This window comes from Ovis canadensis, chromosome X (genome assembly GCF_042477335.2).
Source record: "Ovis canadensis isolate MfBH-ARS-UI-01 breed Bighorn chromosome X, ARS-UI_OviCan_v2, whole genome shotgun sequence".
Lineage (NCBI taxonomy): Eukaryota > Metazoa > Chordata > Mammalia > Artiodactyla > Bovidae > Ovis > Ovis canadensis.
Window position 1 is genome coordinate 83,246,805 of NC_091727.1, and position 19,792 is coordinate 83,266,596.

The 19,792-nt window shown below is 40.9% G+C and overlaps 1 protein-coding gene across 8 annotated transcripts in view; it reads left to right on the forward strand.

Annotated features, from left to right (window-relative positions):
• The window catches only part of VAMP7 (vesicle associated membrane protein 7), a 282,802-nt gene that overhangs the window by 184,876 nt on the left and 78,134 nt on the right, over positions 1-19,792 (forward strand). For 5 of the 8 annotated variants that reach the window (XM_070291947.1, XM_070291946.1, XM_070291949.1 and 2 more), the window contains exon 1: positions 9,691-9,983. The exons of 1 other annotated variant lie outside the window; for it this stretch is intronic. The gene's annotated coding sequence lies outside the window, so the exon portion shown is untranslated. Of the gene's footprint in view, positions 1-9,690; positions 9,984-19,792 lie in introns of those variants that run through there. 2 more of the 8 variants (XM_070291951.1, XM_070291948.1) reach the window with 2 other exon arrangements.

A 19,792-nucleotide genomic window follows, 5' to 3' on the forward strand; every position in this document is an offset into this window, starting at 1 on the left:
GCCAAGGGGATCTCTCTTGGCACTGAGCTGTGTTCCCTTTGGGGAAGTTTTACACAGATAAAGTAAAACTGTTCTTATTCTCATCAATGACTTTATTCTTGGATTTTTGCTCCAATGAGGTTCTGAAACCTCTCTATGGACTTCTGCATGCCCACAAAGGTATTCTTGTCATGGGTGATTGTCAAAAATCTGTGTTTCTGTTGGAGGGAGGAGAGCTAAAACCCCTATTTCACTGTCTTGCTGACATTATCTTCTTGAGCTAGGCTTTTAAACCTGGTTTGTACCAACCAAATGTCATTTTCTTTGCACTCTATAATACCATCTTCTTTGTTAATTATATTCATGTAGAATATGTGTATGAAAATTAAACACATCTTTTCATTTTATTATACCAGATCAAGAGCTTTCAACACAAATGACCCTTCCTTCTTTGAAGTTCTTTCCTACCTCGGCTTCAATCAAACTTTATTTTCCTGGTTTCCCTCCTATCAATGTGGTTATTTCCCAGTCTCTTTTAGTAGGTCCCTCTCTTATACCTGGTCCTTTAATGCTGGAGTACTGAGAACTCTTCTGGACACTTTGCTTTTCAGTTCTACACACATGTCCTAAGAAATGTCATCCACTCTTTACTTTAATTACCACCTGATATGCTGATGACTTCCCCCTTTGAATCTCCAGCATACACCATTTTCTAAGCTCAATAATATACCTAATTGCATACTCTACATCTGCATATTTCAAGTTCAATATGTTCAAAATTGAACTTTTTTTCCCTTAAAGGTGCTCATCCTCTGGGGTTTCCAAACTCAATAAATGGTAATGGTGCTGTGAGCACACTTAGTAGCATCTGACTCTTGCAGCTCCATGAACTATAGCCCACCAGGCTTCTATGTCCATAAGATTTTTCAGGCAAAAATACTGGATTGGGTTGCCATTTCATCCTCCAGGGGATCTTCCAGACCCAGGGATGGAACCTGCATTTGTCAGTGTTTCTTGCATTGCAGGTGGATTCTTTACCTGCTAAGCCATCAGGGAAGCTTCATAACCATTCAACTACTTAAGCCATAAGCTTATGAATCAATCTTATTTTCTCCTTTTTCTTCATCCCATATGTGTGTATTTGTGTTATTCACTCAGTTGTGTCTGACTCTTTGTGACACCATGGACCATAGGCCCATCATGCTCCTCTCTCCATGGAATTCTGCAGGCAAGAACGCTGGAGTGGGTAGCAATTCCCTATCCCAAGGGATCTTCCTGACCCAGGGATGGACCCTGGGTCTCCTACATTGTGGGAAGATTCTTTACCATCTGAACCACAAGAGAAGCCCATCTCATACATCTGCCTGCAGTGTGAGTGACCTGGGTTCTATCCCTGGTTTGAGAAGATCCCCCAAAGAAGGGAATGGCTATCCCATATATACAATGGATCAAAAAAAGTCCTGTCAATTTTACTTTCTTAAAGAAACTCTCCAATTTATTAACTTTCCTAGGTCTCCCAAACCATACCTGCTAACCACAAAGTTATTAATAATGTTTAATTGTACTGCTCCAATACTTTCTTAACTAGTTTTAAAATAAAACCTTTTGTCACCATCCAATATTTTCTCTACATAGTAAAGAGTAAAAAAATTTAATTCAAATTTGATTATGTCATTAACTTGATTTTCATTGTTCTTTGCAGCCCCCCTAATTACTGTATCAAATTTCTTAACATTGTCATGTCACTGCCTAGTTCTCTCCTATCTCATGTCTTACATTCTCCCCTCACTTTATTCCAGCTATACTGGCCTTCTTTCATTTCCGTGAACATACCAAGCTTTCTCTTGCTCAGACATTTGCCCATGTTTGACTAGCTAATCAATTCTCTTCACATAGTTTACTGCAGCTCATTCTTTAGATATTTTAACTATAACTTTTGACTCTGGTCCCTTGAAGACTACATCATGTCCTCATCATATACTTCTATAGCATTCAGTGCTCTCACTACTTAGTTCAGTTCAGTTCAGTCTCTCAGTCATGTCTGACTCTCTTCTAAATCCAGCTTGAACATCCATAAATTCATGGTTTATATCCTGTTGAAGCCTGGCTTGGAGAATTTTTTTGCTACTAGTAGTAGCATTACTTTACTAGCGTGTGAGATGAGTGCAATTGTGCAGTAGTTTGAACTTTCTTTGGCATTGCCTTCCTTTGGGATTGGAATGAAAACTGACCATTTCCAGTCCTGTGACCACTGCTGAGTTTTCCAAATTTGCTGGCATATTGAGCGCAGCACTTTCACAGCATCATCTTTTAGGATTGGAAATTGCTCAACTGGAATTCCATCACATCCACTAGCTTTGTTTGTAGTGATGCTTCCTAAGGCCCACTTGACTTCACATTCCAGGATGTCTGGCTCTAGGTGAGTGAACATACCATAGTGGTTATCTGGGTCATTAAGATCCTTTTTTTAGAGTTCTTCTGTGTATTCTTGCCGCTTCTTCTTTATATCTTCTGCTTCTGTTAGGTACATACCAGTTCTGTCCTTTATTGTGCCCATCTTTGTATGAAATATTCCCTTGGTATCTCTAATTTTCTTGAAGAGATCTCTAGTCTTTCCCATTCTATTGTTTTCCTCTATTTCTTTGCATTGATCACTTAAGAAGGCTTTCTTAGCTCTCCTTGCTATTCTTTGGAACTCTGCATTCAGATGCTTATATCTTTCCTTTTCTTTTTTGCCTTTAGCTTCTCTTCTTTTGTCAGCTATTTGTAAGGTCTCCTCAGACAAACACTTTGCCTTTTTGCATTTCTTTTTCTTGGGGATGATCTTGATCACTGCCTGTACAATGTTGCAAACCCGTATCCATAGTTTTTCAGGCACCTTATCTATCAGATCTAATCCCTTGAATCTTTCTGTCACTTCCACTGTATAATTGTAAGGGATTTAATTTAGGTCATACCTGAATAGTCTAGTGGTTTTCCATGCTTTCTTCAATTTAAGTCTGAATTTGGCAATAAGGAGTTCATGATCTGAGCTGTAGTCAGCTCCCAGTCTTGTTTTTGCTGACTGTATGGAGCTTCTACATCTTTGGCTGCAAAGAATATAACTGATCTGATTTTGTGATTGACCATCTGGTGATGTCAAATACATCAGAAATATAAAGGTCCACATGTAGTCTTCTCTTGTGTTGTCGGAAGAGGGTGTTTGCTATGACCAGTGCATTCTCTTGGCAAAACGCTGTTACCTTTGTCCTGCTTCATTTTGTACTCCACGGCTAAACTTACCTGTTACTCCAGGTATCTCTTGACTTCCTACTTTTGCATTCCAGTCCCCTATGATGAAAATAACATCTTTTCTCTTTTTTTGGTGTTAGTTCTAGAAGGTCTTATAAGTCTTCATAGAACTGTTCAACTTCAGCTTCTTCAGCATTACTGGTTGGGACATAGACTTGGATTACTGTGATATTGAATGGTTTGCCCTAGAAACAAACAAATCATTCTGTTGTTTTTGAGATTACACCCAAGTACTACATTTTGGACTCTTTTGTTGACTATGAGGTCTACTCCATTTCTTCTAAGGTATTCTTGCCCACAGTAGTAGATATAAAGGTCATCTGAATTAAATTCGCCCATTCCAGTCCATTTTACTTCACTGATTCCTAAAATGTTGATGTTCACTCCTGTCATCTCCTGTTTGACCACTTCCAATTTACCTTGATTCATGGACCTATCATTTAAGTTCCCTATGCAATATTGGATTGCAACAAATTGGAAAATTCTTTAAAAAGGTGGGAGTGCCACCACCTTATCTGTCTCCTGAAAATCCTTTATGCAAATCAAGAAGCAACAGTTAGTATACTTTAAAAAATAAAAAACTAAAAATTAAAAAAAAAAAAAAAGAAATAGTACCTCCAAATGTTAACTCAAAGTAATGAACAAAAAAAAAAAAAAGAAGCAACAGTTAGAGCTGGACATAGAACAATGGACTGGTTCAAAATTGGGAAAGGAGTACGTTAAGGTGGTATATTGTCACCCTGCTTATTTAACTTTTGTGCAGAGTACATCATGAGAAATGCCAAGCTGGATGTATCACAAATTGAAATCAAGATTGTTGGGGAAAATATCAACAACCTCAGACATGCAGATGATACCACTCTAATGGCAGAAAGGGAAGAGGAACTAAAGAGCCTCTTGATGAGGGTAAAAGTGGAGAGTAAAAAAGCTGGTTTAAAACTCAACAATTAAAAAACAAGATCATGGCAGATGGTTCCATCAGTTCAAGGCAACTAGAAGAGAAAAAAAATGGAAGCAGTGACAGATTTTATTTTCTTGGACTCTAAAATCACTGGGAACATGAAATAAAAAGACATTGTTAGTCTCTTGGTCACGTCTGACTCTTCATGATCCCCATGGACAGTAGCCTACCAGGCTCCTCTGTGCTTGAAATTCTCCAGGCAAGAATACTGGAGTCAGTAGCCATTCCCTTCTCCAGGGGATCTTCCTGACCCAGGGATCAAACCCAGGTCTCCTGCATTACAGGCAGATTCTTTACCATCTGAGCCACCAGGGAAGCTATGACAAATCTAGACAGTGTATTAAAAAGCAGAGGCATCATTTTGCAGACAAAGGTCCACATAGTCAAAACAATGGTTTTTCCAGTAGTCATGTGCAGATGTGTAGGTTGGACCAATAAAGAAGGTTGGAGGCTAAAGTATAAATGCTTTCAAACTATGGTACTGGGATAGACTTTTGAGAGTCCCTTGAACTGCAAGGAGATCAAACCAGTCACTCCTAAAGGAAATCAACCCTGAATATTCACTGGAAGGAGTTTTGCTGAAGCTCCAATACTTTGTCCACTAGATGGGAAGAGCTGATTCACTGGAAAAGACCCTCATGCCTTGAAAGATTGAAGGCAAAAGGAGAAGGGAGCAAGAGAGGATGAAATAGTTGGATGGCATGACCAATTCAATAGACATGAATTAGAGCAAACTCTGAGAGATAGTGAAGGACAGAGGAGCCTGGTGTGCCATGGTCCGTGGGGTCGGCAATAGTGGGACATGACTGAACAACAACAACAACATAGTGCCTACCAGCACTATGGCTGTGTGTGGCCGTTCGACTGAAAAATAATAAATCATCAAAAGCTGGATGCTGCAAATGCTTGGTACATTATGAGAAGCACTGTTCTATTGCAGGTGGAAAGAAATGGCATGTCCTTGGTGTGATGAGAAATTTCACTGCTATGTGGGATAGACAGTTCAGTTCAGTCGCTCAGTCATGTCTGACTCTTCGCGATCCCATGAACCACAGCATACCAGGCCTCGCTGTCCATCACCAACTCCCAGAGTCCACACAGACCCATGTCCGTTATGTCAGTGATGCCATCCAACCATCTCATCCTCTGTCGTCCCCTTCTGCTCCTGCCCTCAATCTTTCCCAGCATCAGGGTCTTTTCAAATGAGTCAGCTCTCCACATCAGGTGGTCAAAGTATTGGAGTTTCAGCTTCAACATCAGTCCCTCCAACCAACACTCAGGACTGACCTTCTTTAGGATGGAATGGTTGTATCTCCTTGCAGACCAAGGGACTCTCAAGAGTCTTTTCCAACACCACAGTTCAAAAGTATCAATTGTTAGGTGCTTAGCTTTCTTTATAGTCCAACTCTCCCATCCATACATGACTACTGGGAAAACCATAGCCTTGACTAGATGGACCTTTGTTGGCAAATTAATGTCTCTGCTTTTTAATATGCTGTTTAGGTTGGTCATAACTTTCCTTCCAAGGAGCAAGAGTGTTTTAATTTCATGGCTGAAATCACCATCTGCAGTGATTTTGCAGTCCTCAAAAATAAAGTCTGACACCGTTTCCACTGTTTCCCCATCTATTTCCCATGAAGTGATGGGACCAGATGCCATGATCTTAGTTTTCTGAATGTTGAGCTTTAAGCCAACTTTTTCACTCTCCTCTTTCACTTTCATCAAGGGGATCTTTAGTTCCTCTTCACTTTCTGCCATAAGGGTGGTTTCATCTACATATCTGAGGTTATTGATATTTCTCCCAGCAATCTTATTCCAGCTTGTGCTTCCTCCAGCCCAGCATTTCCCATAATGTACTCTGCATATAAGTTAAATAAGCAGGGTGACAATACACAGCCTTGACGTACTCCTTTTCTTATTTGGAACCAGTCTGTTGCTCCATGTCCAGTTCTAACTGTTGCTTCCTGACCTGCATACAGATTTCTCAAGAGGCAGGTCAGGTGGTCTGGTACTCCCATCTCTTTCAGAATTTTCCACAGTTTATTGTGATCCACACAGCCAAAGGCTTTGGCATAGTCAATAAAGCAGAAATAGATGTTTTTCTGGAACTCTCTTGCTTTTTCCATGATCCAGCGGATGTTGGCAATTTGATCTCTGGTCTCTCTGCCTTTTCTAAAACCAGCTTGAACGTCTAGAAGTTCGCAGTTCACGTATCACTGAAGCCTGGCTTGGAGAATTTTGATCATTACTTTACTAGTGTGTGAGATGAGTGCAATTGTACGGTAGTTTGAATTTTCTTTGGCATTGCCTTTCTTTGGGATTGGAATGAAAACTGACCTTTTCCAGTGCTGTGGCCACTGCTGAGTTTTCCAAATTTGCTGGCATATTCAGTGCAGCACTTTCACAGCATCATCTTTTAAGATTGGAAATAGCTCAACTGGAATTCCATTACCTCCACTAGCTCTGTTCATAGTGATTCTTCCTAAGGCTCACCTGATTTCACATTTCAGGATGTCCTGCTCTAGGTGAGTGTGAGTGATCACACCTTCATGATTATCTGGGTCGTGACGATCTTTTTTGTACAGTTCTTCCGTGTATTCTTGCCACCTCTTCTTAATATTTTCTGCTTCTGTTAGGTCCATACCATTTCTGTCCTTTATTGAGCCCATCTTTGCATGAAATGCTCCCTTGGTATCTCTAATTTTCTTGAAGAGGTCTTTCCCATTCTATTATTTTCCTCTATTTCTTTGCATTGATCGCTGAAGAAGGCTTTCTTATCTCTCCTTGCTATTCTTTAAAACTCTGCATTCAAATGGGTATATCTTTCCTTTTCTCCTTTGCTTTTCTCTTCTCTTCTTTTCACAACTATTTGCAAGGCCTCCTCAGACAGCCATTTTGCTTTTTTTTGCAAATGGAATAGACAGCTTAGAGGTGATTCAGAGATGCTTTGCCAAAGCTGATGTTGGAATCATTGATGGCTCACACCAGCAGAGCAGGATATGTGGCAACATTAACTGGAATGAGCTGCAAAGAGACACTGTTCCATAGTAAAAGGCAATGATTTTGTAGATATTGATAATGTGTTCACTCCCTCTAGTGACTGTGAATTTTGAAGGAGAACAGGTGTTCTCGAGGTAATTTTATTATGAGCACAAATAGGAAGAAAATGTGCCCAAGTCCAAATATCCAGGAGAAAAGAAGCATAAACAGCACTGATGATCAGTGATATATTGCAATAATGTGAATGATTTTGATGTTGCCAAAGCAAAAGTCACTGAATTTGTTTGTGAACTACAAAATAATACATCATGATCCAATCCTGATAAGCAGAATGTAAATCCAAGATCTCTCAGATATGAGTAGAGTTCTGTGTGATATATGTATCTTATTTTAGCCCACCAGACATTTCTCGAGCCTATAGTGTAAGAAAGCTAGTTCATAATCCAGGCTCCATCTCTTCTTGGCTTCGTAATTTTTGTCGTCCGTACTGTTGGGAGATTACATTAGGTTATATAAATCATCAGTTCTATATAGGCTTGTTAACAACAGGAACTGAAATGGAAATTGAAACCTTTATTACAGAATTTCAAACTATCTAAAATCATGTATTATAAAAAGAGATTCCACTCTTCAATAACTTGGAGAAATGGTAACAGAACTTCTAAATTAGAAAATTATAAAATTATAAAGCCACCTATTTAAATGGTTCTGCATGCACTCTAGTGTGGATATCCAGAAGCACTTCAAAGAAAGAATCATTTCCAACTTTCTCTGACCCCATGGACTGCAGCCCACCAGGCTTCCCTGTCCTTCACTATCTCCCAGAGTCTGTTCAAACTCATGTCCATTGTGTTGGTGATGTCACCCAACGATCACATCCTCTGTCATCCCCTTCTCTTCCTGCCCTTAATGTTTCCCAACATCAGGGTTTTTTACAATGAGTCAGATCTTCCTATTAGTTGGTCAAAGTATTGGAGCTTCAGCATCAGTCCTTCCAGTGAATAGTCAGGACTGATTCCCTTTAGGATTGACTGGTTTGATCTCCTTTTAGTCCAAGGCACTCTCAAGAGTCTTCTCCAAAACCATAGTTCAAAAGCATCAATTCTTCGGCACTCAGCCTTCTTCATGGTCCAACTCTCACATCCGTACAGACTACTGGAAAAACCATAGCTTTGACTATATTGACCTTTGTTGGCAAAGTGATGTCTCTGCTTTTTAAATACACTGTCTAGGTTTGTCATAGCTTTTCTTCCAAGGAGCAAGTGTCTCTTAATTTCCTGCCTGTAGTCACCATCCACAGTGATTTTGGAGCCCAAGAAAATAATATTTGCCCCTGTTGGTTGGAGAATGTCTATTTGTTTTAGCAACACCTTTGAGAATTTTGACTGGAAAGGGGAGGTTAAGTCTGTGTGTGGTGAGAGGCTTGGGGCGGTTTCTCTCATCTTGTATGTCTGCAGCCATGAAATTAGAAGACAATTGCTTCTTGGCCGGAAAGCTATGACAAATCTAGACAATATGTTAAAAAGCAAAGACATCACTTTGCCAACAGAAGTCTGTATTGTCTGGCTATAATCTTTCCTGTAGTCATGTACAGATGTGAGAGCTGGACAATAAAGAAGGCAGAATATGGAAGAATTAATGCCTTTAAACTATGGTGCTTCAAAAGACTCTACACAGTCCCTTGGAAAGTAAGGAGATCAAACCAGTCAATCTTAAAGGAAATCAATCCTGAATTGATTTGGAAGGACTGTTTGGAAGGACTGATGCTGAAGCTGAAGCTCTAATACTTTGGCCACCTGATGGAAACATCTGATTGGAAAAGACCCCAATGCTGGGCAAGATTGAAAGCGGAAAAAGAAGTCGACAGAGGATGAGATGGTTGGATGGTATCACTGACTCGATGGATATGAGTTTGAGCAAGCTCTGGGAAATGATGAGGGCCTGGTAAGCCTGTCGTGCAGCAGTCCATAGGCTTGCAATGAGTTGGACACGACTTAGCGACTGAACAACAAAGAGCAAAAAAGCAGAGAGCCGTTGAGACGTGACACAGGCGAGTTTCTTAGTGGAGTTCGAGTTTATTAGTGGAGCTCAAGTTGGTAAGAAGGAATAGGGATGTACAAGGGATGAGGGAGTTTACAGCCAATGAGAGTAGTTGATTATTATTATTACTACTACTACTCTACAACTATCATTGAAAGAAATGGGAGAAAGGATTGCTCAGCGACCCAAACCGGTTAAAAAATGTCGTGGTGAAAGTAGAGGGAATTCCTGTCAGATGAATTCTTTCTTGTCTATGAAGTAACAGGTGATGCTACCTGCTGCAACTAAGCAGGGAGACGGTTGGTAAAGCTCAGCTCTTCATTGATCCTACCAACTCAATGCTGGGCTTTTGGTGGCCCTACATGCTCTTCGTTTTCTTTAAGGAATAGCGCTTGATGTGGTTGATGATGAGAACTGTTGATTGAGCAGGCGCGACAGCGTCGGCGATAGCACAGCTGAAACTACCACTCCCAGGATGCAGTGCGGCTCCTGGGAAGTACGAGGACTGGGAACGCCGCCGGCCCCGCCCCGCCTCTCGCTCCCATTGGATGAGCGCTCACATTCCCAGGGGGCCGCGCGCGGGCGGGGCGCTTTTTTGCGGAAGCCGGTGGCGTCCGGTCCAGCCTCCTCTGGGAACCGGCAGCCTGCGACCCGGTGCTGATCCGAGCGGCTCTGTCCTGACGCGGCGAGTTCTCGCACGGTGCCCGGACAGGTAAAAGCAGCGGGGAGAACGGGGTGGAAGGCGGAGAGACGACGGCACGGGGACCGCAGAGGTGCTCACGGGAAGGTGGAATTAGGAGGCAATGGAAGGGTGACTAGGGCTTCTCTGGTGTCGACAGTTCGAATGGTCGGACAGGTCCACTTTGGATTAAGTGCGTTTTATACACCTGAAAAGGCCTCGAGCGAAAGAGTCCGAATGCGTCACAAGTTGTTACAGAAGAGAAAATGTTAAATTTTCCCTCACTTTGTATTCCACAAGACCCCTTTGTAGGTTTCGAATCTCTTGAGATTTCTTGAATCTTCTAAAAACTCTACGCCCTAGTTTCGATGACGTCACTTTCTGCCTTACCTTCTACTTCTGGGTTTGTAACCCTCTGCGAGCCCTTCCTCCAAGGCCTAGTGTTGTCGTTTCTTCTTCCTCAGTTCAAATAGGAACTCTCTCTCTCTCTCTGCCCAGACTTATTTCCTCAGCGTCAGACCTGTATGGTGATGTTCTTGTTGTTACTATTGGCTGATATTTAACGAACTGAACGGGTACTAGACTCTTGAGGAAATGCTTTACACCTCCCTCCTCCTCCATAACCCTCACAAACAGTTATCTTTATGTTTTATGAATTGCTTCCAGCTACCTGTAACTCCATGGTCTCATCCTCGATCCCAGAGGATACTGTTATGTTTTGGACATTCTTTCACTTTGAATAGCTGTGACTGAAAGCAGAGCCACTCTTATGTTTTACAAACATTTATTGAACAGCTAATATGAGCTAGATGCTCTTCTAACTGCAGGGGATATAGCTGGTAATAAGATAGATCGCTACTCTCCGTAGCTTACATATATGTGAGTGTGTGTGGAAGGGGCAAACAGAAAGAATCAAGATGATGTTATATGGTGGTGGTGGTGAATGCAAAACAGAACAGGTATTTTTTACTTGACAGGGTAATCTCCTGTCTTGAGAAAGTGACAAGGATTAGGTTGGGTCTCAGAGCATCACCCTAAAAGAATATTTGCAATACCAACAAGAATATTCTTGATCTGGGGCCAGATTTCAGGATTTTCATAAACATATCTTCTTTTTCTCGCATATAAATGATTGTTCTTCATTCTTCTGTCTCTTCCAAGGTTATTGCATCAGAATTGGTGGTTTTCTGTCATTTGCTTATTTCCTCTCTGAGAAGAGTTGAGGACTGCATTACTCTCAGCTCAACTCATTTATCTTACTTAGGGAGATAGCTTGGTAATCAAAATATTGTTCTTGCCAGCTCCTACTGGATATAAAGTTATCTACCATTTATGTGTGTGTATGAAAGTCACTCAGATGTGTCCAACTCTTTGTGACCCCATGGAGCCCACCAGGCTCCTCTGTCCATGGAATTCTCCAGGCAAGAATACTGAAGTAGGTAGCCATTCCCTTCTCCAGGGAATCTTCCCCTCCCAGGGATTGAACCTGGGTCTCCAGCATTGCAGGCAGATTCTTTACCATCTGAGCCACCAGGGAAGCCCCCATAAAACCAAAAGATGCTCAGTGTTGATTAATTTATTAAATATTTGAGAGATTATTATATGTAAGGCACTGTGCTGGGTTTTGAGAACCTAGTGAGGATAAAATAGACACTTTGACCTCTCTTCCAAGAAGAAATAATTGTATACTGAGGAAATTCCCAATATACAGTCTGACACCTGCATTTTTTTTATTTTTTCATTGTCCAAGATGAGATAATCACAAGAAATCTTCTGAACAGTTGTGTACATTCTTAGATTATTCACTCTTAAACTTTATTGCATTTATTTGTTTTTGTCTTCCGTATTGTACTCTGGCTCCCTTGAGTATAGTATCCTTTCTCACTGGTCTTCATGCCTCCAGTGTCTGCTATACTGAATACTTAGAACATGTGTTGAACTGAAATTGAAAGACTACTTGAGCAAATACAAAGTACTTAATTTATGTGAGGCCTTGTTTTTACATATGACCATTATCCTTATCCCTAAATCGTCTCATTTGCCAAATGCCGACTGTTCCATCTCATCCAGCTAGTTCGTGAACCTTCTCTAGCATGTTCTCACTTCTATGCCTTCTCTTGTTCCATGCAGTGTGCTCAGCTGCTTCAGCCGTGTCCCACTCTTTGTGACCCCATGGACTAGCCCACCAGGCTCCTCTGTTCATGGGATTCTCCAGGCAAGAATACTGGGGTGGGTGACCATACCCTCTTCCAGGTGATCTTCCCCACCTAGGGATAGAATCCGGGCCTCTTGTGTCTCATGTATTGGCAGGCAGGTTCTTTACCACTAGTGCCACCTTCCTGAGCACCTTCCATCTCCACCTGCATTTAATTTAATGGGCCAGTTTAATAGTATGGCCCATGATACAAGGGTGGAAAATTTAATTTTCTTAACATATATTCTGTGAAACATCCTGCTAATAAACTGTTGTAAGGATTAAACATAATACATCTCCTTGCAGTAATACAATTAATGATATGGAATGCTTTCTTTTGATTTAGCATTGGCCATTACCATGCACTATGTGGCAAGTTAATTTTTCCATTTCTTTGTTCTGTTTAAATAGTTGCACTACCTTTATTCATATAGTACATTGTAGTATTACTTGGTTTCCACTTGATACAAACACCTTTCAGTATTATTTTCTGTTTAGCTTGAGATAATTTATGTGTTAACGTTATTTTTCCACACCGTCATTTTCAGACTATCAGATAAAAAAAAGTCTCAGCTCTTGTAAATCATTACTGCAAGAGATAAATTTTGTCTCTATAACAGATTTAAAAACACAGCAGGAATACAAGAGTGCTTGAGTCATGATTGTCATGATTTTAGGATGTGCCAACCTAGCAGCAGCCAGACATGCTTCCAGTACATTAAAAATTAAGCACTATTATTTTAGGGAATATCTTGGCACCTATGCCTTTGTAAGTCAAGTGCAACACTGAATTGTGTGCCATCACTCATTTAATGGGTATACGTGTAGATAATCCAGGATACTTTATATATTTTTAATGTTATCAAAATAAAAATACAGAATTAAAAAAATTGTCCAAATGCATAGACTTGAGTGTGAGAACCACCAGCTCATCCTTTTTCAATACTCAGTTCTCTGAAAGCATCTTCAACTTCCATTTGAAGATGCCTCCATTGAGGAGGAGCATTTATATTGTTGCTGTGCTGTTTTGTTAGCAGTTTTTTTTAAATGCAAGCAGCCTCTTACTTACAAATGGATATAACCCAAAAATTCCTTTGTAAGATTTTTGAAACTCTGGATGCATTTTTTTCTATAAATAAGGGTATTCATGACATTTTGGTTGTTAGGTCAACCAGTTGCATCTTATATAGCCTTTCATTTAACGGACTAAAAGACCCTCACCACAATTTCTAATAATTCCTCTATAAGAAAAAACTGCATTCAGAATTCTCACTCGGATTCCCCCATAGTATATCTTTTTTGGGGGGGGATCCCCAGCAGCTGAAACAAAAATGTTCTTTCCTTGGAACTTTCTAGGCAGAAGAAACAGGTCTTTTTAATTGGAGGTTGCCCTTCTGGTCCATTGTTCTAAGGACATGCCTCTAATATGATTAAGGAAAGGGATTAGATAGAGGTTTTTGAGAGGTCAGGGAGGCAAGTTGGGGTGATAATGAATATGTAGAGGGAGGAGACTAGGAGTGATTTGAGAGGAACAGTGAGTTTCCAAGACGGGAATTTGTTGTGTCCTCAAAAAACATGTGTTGAATCCTGACCCCTGCTACCTGTGAATGGGACCTTATTTGGAAATAGGGTCTTTGCATATATAATTAAGATGTAAGTTAAAATGAGATCATACTGGAGTAGGTGTCCTTATGAGAAGAGACACAGAGACTCTCATGTGAAGACATGGACGCACCAGAGAACACCACGGATTGCTGGCAAACCACCAGAAACTAGGAAGAGACAGGGAAGGATTCCCCGCTACAGATTTTAGAGGGAACATGGACCTGCCAACATCTTGATTTGGGGCTTCTGGCCTCCAGAACTATGAGACAATAAATGTTTTCAACTTTGCATCTTTTGGTGTTTTGTCACAGCAGCCACAGGAAACTTATTCAGGATTCTTAGCAGAAATGTAGTGGAATAGGGTTAATGGCTGTGGGACAAAGCAAGGAGTGAGTAAGAGAACAGGGAAGAACTGTGGTAAGACGACTTTCCTTTATGTTTCGTTATCTTTTTTTCTCTTCTCTCTATGGCTTAGAATTTAATTCTTTTTCTTCTTGACTATGATCTTATATAGCACTTTATCATTTATTGGGCATTCACATACTCCTCATTATTAGCAGAACCATATTTTCTGACTTTATATGCAATATTCTTTGTACCATAGTTATTTCCATTATTCCAGTATTCCTTTAGACATTACAGATTCTGTTGCAAGAGCATTGTAGTGGGGGTATGTGAGACTTGATTATAGGTGTGAGTTTTAGCAATACAGGAGTGAATAAGAAATGCTTGTTAGTGACATCTGAGAGGAGAATAAAGTTTCTGTGGCTTTATACCCAGTATGTAATAGTCAGGCATTTTTAAAATTGAGGACTTTTTAAATTGACTAAAACACTGTATGTATAGCTTCCATAGCTATCCTTATATCCACTGTTCTTAGTTATATTCCAAATAATGGCATCCCCCTTCTAGGTGATTTGTATGCTTGTGCGTAGTTGCTCAGTCATGTATCTTTTGTGACCCCATGGACTGTAGCCTGCCAGGTTCCTCTGTCAGTGGAATTTCCCAGGCAAGGATACTGCAGTGAGTTGCCATGTCTTCCTTCAGGGGACCTTTCTGACCCAGGGATTGAACCCTTATCTCCTGTGTCTCCTGCATTACAGATGGATTCTCTACCCGCAGAGCCATTGGATTACACTTTATATAAACTTGAAGATTGCTGTCACATTCCATCTAAGTCTTTTTCATGTTTAATATTTCTAGTCCTCTAGCCATTTTTTGGGTGATAACAGTCTCTAAGTCTCTCACCATACTTTGCACTTCTGTCTAGTCTTAATACACTGTCCCAGAATTGAACTCAGTATTATGCATGCGTTCTAATCAACACAGGGCATAATGGCAAGAGTACTTAAAGAAATCAAGACACCCTGTTACTTAATGTAATTTTAAGATTTCATAAGCATAAGCATTTTAAGCAATTACCTCATAACCCTTCATAAACAACTTATGATCCACTAAGACCCTAGATATTTTTGTATTGTTGCTAAAGTCAGTTTTCTTCTTTAAGGCTGCTGCATTTTCATCTCTTTGTCTCAGGGACCATATGATTTGTCATCACTGTTTCTCTTGTGTTTTTGTTCCATTCCACAGCATGTCTCTCCGACCCTTACCAATGGCCTCCTTCCTTGTAAAAATTCAGTGACTGTTTTACAGTCCTAATGTTATCAGTGAACGGAGCTGGGAGGTGACACTTGTTCCTTCTTGAAGTTTTGTTTTGTCCCCCCCCCGCCCCCCGCCGCCTTTGGCTTCAAGATCACCACACTTTCCTGGCTTTCCTCTTACTTTCCTGGTTGGTCCTCCTCTGTCTTCTTTGTGGGTCTCTATTCATCTACCTTTGCCTCAACTATTTGGTATACCTTGGGTTTTGTCTTTGGTTTGTCCCTCAGCTGTAGTTATGCCTTTCGTTTTTTTCTGTATGCAATGTGTCTTCAGCAAAAAATGCATGTTTATTATTGCAGGTCTAGATGAGCTTATCTAGGGTTAAGAGAGTGCAGAACCAGTCCCCATGGGAAGTCAGCATTTAGAGGTCAGCTAGCAGAGGAGGATTCAGCAGGGAGACAGAAGGAGCAGCCAGACCTGTAGGAGTGTTTCCAGAAGGAGGGTTATTTAGCTGTGTTGAGTATTCTTGAGAGATCAATTGAGGTGAGACTAGAGAAGTGAATACAGAATTTTGCTATGTAGAGGCTGTTGGTGCTCTTCACAGGCATGGTTTTCTGGAGTGTTGAGAGCAAAAGTCAGATTATAGGAAGCTGAAGAACTACAAGGAGATAGAGATGCAGTGATAGTGTGTAAATGATTTTAAGAAATGGACCAGTACCTGGAGCATGTTAGAGATCAAGCTTTAAAAAAAATAATTATTTTAATTGGAGGCTAATTCTTTACAATACTGTAGTAGTTTTTGCTATACATTGACATGAATCAGCCATGGGTATACATGTGTTCCCATCCTGAACCCCCATCCCACCTCCCTCCCTGTTTCATCCCTCAGGGTCATCCCAGTGCGCTGGCCCTGAGCTCCCTGTCTCATGCATCGAACCTGGACTGGCAATCTATTTCACATATGATAACATATATGTTTCAGTGTTATTCTCTTAAATTTTCCCACCCTCTTCTTCTCCCACAGAGTCCAAAAGTCTGTTCTTTACATCTGTGTCTCTTTTGCTATCTCTCATATAGGGTCATCATTACCATATTTCTAAATTCCACATATATGCGTTAATATACTGTATTGGTGTTTTTCTTTCTGACTTATTTCACTCTCTATAATAGGCTCCAGTTTCATCCACCTCGTTAGAACTGATTCAAATGCATTCTTTTTAATAGCTGAGTAATAGTCCATTGTATACCGGAGCTTTCTTATCCATTCATCTGCTGATGGACATCTAGGTTGCCTCCAAGTCCTAGATATTGTAAACAGTGCCGCAGTGAACATTGGGGTAACACGTGTCTCTTTCAATTTAGGTTTCCTCGGTGTGTGTGCTCAGCAGTGGGATTGCTGGGTCGTATGGCGATTCTATTTCCAGTTTTTTAAGGAATCTCCACACTGTTCTCCATAGTGGCTGTACTAGTTTGCATTCCCACCAACAGTGTAAGAGTGTCCTCTTTTCTCCGCACCCTCTCCAGCATTCATTGTAGACTTTTTGATAGCAGCCATTCTGACTGGTGTGAGATGGTACCTCATTTTGATTTTGCATTTCTGGTTTTGATGTACATTTCTCTGATAATGAGTGATGTTGAGCATCTTTTCATGTGTTAGTCTTATTTGGAGAAATTTCTGTTTGGTTGTATATTTTTCTGGAATTGAGCTGCAGGAGCTGCTTGTATGTTTTTGAGATTAATTCTTTGTCAGTTGCTTTGTTTGCTATTATTTTCTCCCTTTCTGAAGGCTGTCTTTCACCTTGCTTATAGTTTGCTTCTTTGTGTAAAACTGTTAAGTTTAATTAGGCCCCATTTGTTTATTTTTGCTTTTATTTCCAATATTCTGGGAGGTGGGTCATAGAGGATCCTGCTGTGATTTATGTTGGAGAGTGTTTTGCCTGTGTTTTCCTCTAGGAGATTTATAGTTTCTAGTCTTACATTGAGATCTTTAATCCATTTTGAGTTTAGTTTTGTGTATGGTGTTAGAAAGTGTTTCAACTGTTATCTCCTCAAGTATTTTCTCATGGCCTTTCTTTTTGTCTTCTTCTGGGACTCCTATGATTTGAATGTTGGGGCATTTAACATTGTCCCAGAGGTCTCTGAGGTTGTCCTCGTTTCTTTTAATTCTTTTTCCTTTTTTCCTCTATGCTTCATTTAATGCCACCATTCTATCTTCCACCTCACTTATTCTATCCTCTGCCTCAGTTATTTACTGTTGGTTCCCTCCAGACGCTTTTGACCTCTGTTATTGCATTATTCATTATTGATTGACTTTTTTTTATTTCTGTTAGATCCTTGTTAAACATTTCTTGCATCTTCTCAATCCCTGTATCTAGTCTGTTTATCTGTAACTCCATTTTGTTTTGAAGATTTTGGATCACCTTTACTGTAATTATCCTGAATTCTTTTTCAGGTAGACTCCCTATCTCTTCCTTTTTTGTTTGGTTTGGTGGGCATTTATAATGTTCATTTACCTGCTGACTATTTCTCTGCCTTTTCATTTTGTTTATTGCTGTGTTTGGGGGTGGCCTTTCTGTAGGCTGGAAGTTTGTGGTTCCTCTTTTTTGTGGAGGTTCCTCCCTGTGGATGGGGTTGGACTAGCGGCTTGTCAAGGTTTCCTGGTTAGGGAAGCCTGCGTCCGTGTTCTGGTGGGTGGAGCTGGATCTCTTCTCTCTGGAGTGCAATGAAGTGTCCAGTAGTGATTTTTGGGATGTCTGTGGGTTTAGTGTGACTTTTGGCCATCTGTATATTAATGCTCAGGGCTGTGTTCCTGCGTTGCTGGAGAATTAGCTTGGTATGTCTTGCTCTGGAACTTGTTGGCTCTTGGGTGGAGCTTGGTTTCAGTGTAGGTAAGGAGGCTTTTGGATGAGCTCTTGTTGATTAATGTTCCCTGGAGTCAGGAGTTCTCTGGTGTTCTCAAGTTTTGGATTTAAGCCTCCTGCCCCTGGCTTTCAGTCTTATTCTTACAGTAGCCTCAAGAATTCTCCATCTATACAGCAATGATGATAAAACATCTAGATTAATGGTGAAAAGCTTCTCCACAGTGGGGGACACCCAGAGAGGTTCACAGAGTTGCATGGAGAAGAGAAGAGGGATGAGGGAGACAGAAGTGACCAGGAGGAGAAGGGAGGGAGTCAAAAGCGGAGAGAGCCATCTAGCCAGTAATCAATTCCCTATGTGCTCACCACAGCCTGGAATGCCCAAAGAGATTCACAAAGTTGGGTAGAGAAGAGAAGGGGGAGGGAGGAGATAGAGGTGACCTGTGGGAAAAAAAGGAGAGTCAAAAGGGGAGAGAGGAATCAAGCCAGTAATCACACCCCTAAGTAAAAATGGGTACTGAAGATTAGATTCTTAAAGGTGCAAAATTGATAACAAATACCAAAAAGCAAAGATTAAAAATTTAGAGTAGAGGTTAGACTCTCAATAATACAATATTAAGAATACAAAACAAAGTAACAAAAATTATGAAAAATATATGTGAAATTTGCTTTAAAAATAGTCTTGTTTTGCAAGGTGATAGTAGATTATAAAAATGAAAAGGGAGTAATAAAGAATTTAAAAATAAAACAAATTTTAAAAAAGTTAAAAAATGTTATAGTAAAATATATCTAGGAATTTGTCTGGAGATGCTGAGGGCAGTGTGGGGTCAGTTCAGTTTCAGATAGTCCTTGTTCCAGCTTATACTTCTTCTCAAGGTCTATAGGCCCCTTCCAGTGCTTAGGCAATGCTAACTAAAGGTTTTAATCTGTTGCACCTGTCACTTTTAGAGTGGCTCCTTGTTCTTTCTTTATTTTGGCTTCAAGTCTCTTCAGTGTAATTTCTGCCGACAGAAGCAGGCGACGGTGGTCACTTCTTTAGGCTCACTTGTTCAGTTGTGTTGTGGGGAGGGAGGAACACGGCAAACAAATATCACTGCCATGTTTGGGGAGTGCTCGCAGTGTATAGACCACATGGGGTTTGCCCCAGCTCACGATGGCCTGTGCTTTCCCAGTCTATACTGCTCAGGCTCCAGGTTGCTCTGCAGGGGAACTGTCCAAAGTGGGCCCTGCGTTTTTGTGAACTTCCCAGGTCTAAGCTGCTCAGGTTCAGGTTTTCGGGTACTCCACAAAGGCACAGACTTGGTTGGGCGTGCGTTTTGTGCCCTTCCCAGGTCCGAGCAGCTCAGGTGACCAGGTTTTTAGTGAACGCACTGTCCCATGTGGGCTGTTCATCTTAATCTCCTCCCTGGTCCTGGCACCTTGGTTTCCCAGGTGCACTGCAAGAGCACCGTTGCAGTTGTGCCATATGTCTCCTCTGACTGGGACCCTCCTGGCAGATGTCAACCATCCAGGATCCCAGGAAGACGTGGTTAGCATCTGGGAGCCTGCTCACAGTTTGGTGGAGGATGCTGTCTCTGGGACTGAGA